Genomic DNA, 4,667 nt, shown 5'->3' on the forward strand with positions numbered 1-4,667 from the left:
GTATGCAAAAATAGTCCTTATGGTATGGTAAAAGACAAAACTGCGAAAATGATCCCTGAGAATAAAATTGTCATTTTAAAGAAGTTAACAGCCAACCAGTTAAACTTAACGGATGAAAAGGACTTGTTGAAAGGGACCAAAACCACAATAAAACTTGTTGAAAAGGACCAAATCTACAACTTTTCAAACATTTGGACCATAACCACATAAAATAAAAAACCACAAGAACCATTTTTGCAATTTTGTCGCTAACTATTGCTGGAATTCAACATATATGCAGCGGTGACTTGGAGATGGGCGTTTTTTTCGTGCAGCAGCTTCGTGGAAGTTCTCTCTTAAATGCCTACGATAAACTTTTGCCATGTTTAGAAGTTTCCCCCTCACTACCCCCCACTTTTTTTTTCTTAAAATGTCAGATGGCATCAGATCTCTAGCTACTCAACTAATTCAAGTCCTTTTCTTTGATATTTCTCTACCCTGCATGGTCTTAATATAAAGTAGCACTACCCAATTATTTTTTAGAGAGAATAACATGTCTAGTTAATCTTGTTATAATATTTCTTTGTAAAATATTTTTCAACCTAAAGTTTCGATTTAAAAATATAAAGTTCGTTTTTGCTGTGAAAATTGTCTTTGGAAATTTCTACGACAATTAATTAAAGTACTTCAAAAAACTGTTTTTTGACCAAAAATCATATTTTGTAAAAATATTTAAGCAATTTCCCGGTACATTGTGAAAGATAATTTCTTATGTCAACCTGCAGTGACATTTTTTTTTTTTTTTTAAATTCATAACAATGTCGTTTTTGCCATTTTAATAAGTCAAATGAAAATTTGACAGGTCAACCTATAAATTTTTTCTTACACGGTATTTTATATATATTACTCCTATCAAAAGTCTCTCAACTTAAGAAATCATTTTAACAACATAGTTTTATTTTGCTGTGAAATTAGTCTTAAAAAATTCTTACTACAAAAATGTTTTAATTTTCGACATATAAATTAATCTGGAATAAAGGAATGTCCAAATGTACAATGTGTCTACAGTTATCCCATCTCAGCAGTTTGGCTAAGAGTGTGACACGGTCCAAATGAGGGCTTTCGGACTCGAAGTTTAATTATTTTTGCATATCGATAAATAGCTTGTAAATTTGGATTAGTCTTTATGATAATGGTCACCTTTGTAAATATATATCTCTAAAGATTAACTGTTAGATAAATAGAATAGTAGGTTTACATAGACTACTAAATTTAGCAAAACCCTATATGAAACGCAAGATTGGGATCACATGTGTTGTTTGAACTAAAAATTCAGATGATCACATGCATGGCAGCTGTATGAACATGCATGCCTCTTTTTTCAATTTGATGATATGGATCATCTATATATTTCCCCACCATCTACATATTTTACTTCAAACATTTTGACGTGCCTACTTAACAGGTAAGTTTAATTTAGCTTTTATTTCATTATAATTTATAAAATTTTCTTTTTGTATTTTGATTGTGTAAGTTATAAACTGATGTAAATATAATATTTAATCAGATTTAAAACATGGGTCTATGTTTTGGATGCATTTAGAGCAGTCTAACGTTGCTGTGAAAGAACATTTTGGCAAATTTGATAGAGTACTTCAACCTGGTTTTCACTGTATGCCTTGGTGCTTCGGCTACCAGGTGGCTGGTAAACTGTCGTTGCGTGTGCAGCAGCTTGATATTCGTTGTGAGACAAAAACAAAGGTTCTATTTTTATTTTTATTTTCATTTCTTTATAAAATCAAATCTAGACTAATTGTTTTTTACACTTATATATTATTTGTGATTTCAGGACAATGTGTTTGTTACTATGGTTGCGTCTGTACAGTATCGTGCATTGTCTGATAAGGCTGTTGATGCTTTCTATAAGCTCTCAAACACCAAGCTACAAGTTCAAGCTTATGTCTTTGATGGTAAGATCAAGATGTCGAACCAAAATGGTGTTATATTTTTTCAATGGTTTTTGTTTTATTTTGTATCGGTTTTGAGTAGTAATTAGGGCAAGTGTACCGAAGCTCCAACTGGATGACGTTTTTCTGCAAAAGAATGATATAGCCAAAGGCGTTGAAGATGAGCTTCAAAAGGTGATACTTCTTTTCCTTTAATTTTGTTTGTAATTCCTTCAAAACAAACTTATCTATTAATTACTTTTCTTATATGTTGTTGTAACTTGTAAACGTGGGCATATATATATAGATGCATGAATGATGCTTCTTGACTTTAATGTCGTATTTTTTTAGGCAATGTCAGGTTATGGTCTTGAGATTGTACAAACTTTGATTGTTGATATAGAACCAGATCAACATGTGAAGAAATCCATGAATGAAATCAATGCAGGTATATATAGTGATATTGGTAACAAGATTCTTTATAAGATAATAACACCGATTATCATTATATATATAACAATAGCTGCTAGAATGAGAGTTGCTGCAAATGAAAAAGCAGAGGCTGAAAAGATTCTTCAAATCAAACGAGCGGAAGGAGAAGCAGAATCCAAATACTTATCTGGACTTGGAATCGCTAGACAGCGTCAAGCGATTGTGGATGGTTTGAGGGATAGCGTGCTTGCGTTTTCTGAAAATGTTCAAGGGACATCAGCAAAAGATGTAATGGATATGGTGTTGCTGACTCAATACTTTGACACTATGAAAGAGATTGGAGCTTCTTCCAGTTCTAATGCTGTTTTTCTTCCTCATGGACCTGGTGCTGTTAAAGATATCGCTTCTCAGATCCGTGAAGGGCTCCTTCAGGCTGAAACTGTGCGACGCTAGTTTGATGAAATAGTGTTGAAGTGGTTGAATTTGATAAACTATTAGGAGATACTATTAGGGCTATTTGTGATTTGATAAACTAGTAAGATGCAAGTATATACTACATGGGTACGTATATATTATAACGGCCGATATAGACTGTTTAGTCACCCATCTATTTAATTTACGTATTACTATATATACATACTAATTTAATTTAGAAGGGCCACTTGAGCAGTACTTGCTTCCTATTGGTGGAACTTTTTTTTTTTTTTTCTTTTTGTTTTCTTATACCGATTTACTTTTTGTTATATATATTTAATACGGGTTCTTCATTGCTCCCACCCCAATTAGATACTAACAACAAAAACTCCATCACCGCTCAACTGACCGCGTCTTCTACTTCTCATTTATTCCAGCTGCTGATTCCATCCAACCCTGTTGTTCCCTGCTCCAACCGCTTCTTCCCACTGATCGATTTTTTCTTCCTGTTTCCATCGTCTCCTCCATTACTTTTCACATCTTTAGTTCCTCGGGTCAATCCTCCCTTGCTTGCCTTCCCCACTTTGGTTTAATCCTCCACAGGGGTTCCGCCTCAAGCAACTCTACACCACCGTCTCCACCCTTCTACTTTGTCGCCTCCAAGGCAGAAACGAAATAACAAAGCAATCAGCAAGCGGCAGTAGCGGCGGTGGTGTTATTTGGAGTTAGAAATGGAAGAGTTATTGCCTGACCTGTGGTCAATCCCATCATTCGAAGGCGTAGACCATCGTCTCATCAGGATGTAGTTAAGCAGAGGACAGGGGCCTAGGTGGCCTGTAACACCGGTGGCAATATCTGTAAGTTAGAATTGTCATTGTGCTTTGATGGTGTAACATCCCGTCTCTGGTATGTTGTTTTCATGTTTATTTATTTTGAAGTTTTCCAGAGGGACTCGGCGAGTCTATAGCCCGACTCGTCGAGTAGAGACGGGATTTCGAGCACGTGTAAGTCGGCGACTCGACGAGTCCATATTCGGGACTCAACGAGTCCGTCTGTCTGGAAGAAACCCTAAATCCCCGGGTTTGCTCACTATTTAAGCAATGATATGTGCCCCAAACTCGCCTCCTTCACCCTCAGAGAGCCTGTGAGCAACCCTAAACCATTCCTTGTTTGATTAAAGTGTTTTGTGTGGATTCTTGAAGGTTTGAAGAAGAAAAAGAAGAAAGGACCAAAAAGAAAAGGTGTAGAGCAAAGATCCAAGGTCAAAATTAGAGTTCATTGAGGTATTTCTCGGAATCATTCTGTTTTGTGCTTAAAACCTCCATTAGAACACCTCTAAGGCTAGTTTAATGGTATTTTCCAAGCTTTATAGTTGTATGGATGCCTTGTTGGTTCGAGATATCCCTAGATCTGTTCATTTAGGAGTTGTAGAGCCCTGATCTATTGCCTTTTTGAAGTAGCTTTGCATGAGAACCCTAGATCTAGCCTTTATTATGCTTTTTGAGCCTTTTAATCTTCATGGATGCTTATGGGCACGTAAAGATAGAATCTTTACATGTTAATCGAACCTAAGGAGCCCAGATCTACAAGTTATATGCGCTGGATTCAAGCAGAATCGAGTTTATAGTAACTACATGCATGCGACTCGGCGAGTCGTTCTTCGGACTCGGCGAGTCGAGCCGTGAGTCCCCGATTTTTCCCTTTTTTTGAGTGATTCTGAGTGGGGACCAGTGAGTAGTGGAATGGACTCAGTGAGCTGGGCTCAGACTCAGTAATGGAGGGACTCGACGAGTTGTTCATACAACTCGGCGAGTCCAAGGCAATCTTCTTAGTTCAAGAACAACTCGTCGAGTTGTTCATACAACTCGGCGAGTCGGATGCAGATAGCCTGAGTTC

General features: G+C 36.7%; 1 pseudogene across 1 annotated transcript; it reads left to right on the forward strand.

Moving 5' to 3' along the window:
* The first annotated feature begins 1,555 nt into the window (after positions 1-1,555).
* On the forward strand, positions 1,556-3,079 carry LOC145100801 (hypersensitive-induced response protein-like protein 2; annotated as a pseudogene). The gene is made up of 5 exons (XR_013705255.1): positions 1,556-1,740; positions 1,829-1,949; positions 2,029-2,120; positions 2,277-2,373; positions 2,449-3,079. The product of XR_013705255.1 is annotated as a hypersensitive-induced response protein-like protein 2 (transcript).
* Positions 3,080-4,667: the final 1,588 nt, after the last annotated feature.

Source organism: Lactuca serriola, chromosome 4 (assembly GCF_051521515.1).
Source record: "Lactuca serriola cultivar US96UC23 chromosome 4, Lser_US96UC23_V15, whole genome shotgun sequence".
Lineage (NCBI taxonomy): Eukaryota > Viridiplantae > Streptophyta > Magnoliopsida > Asterales > Asteraceae > Lactuca > Lactuca serriola.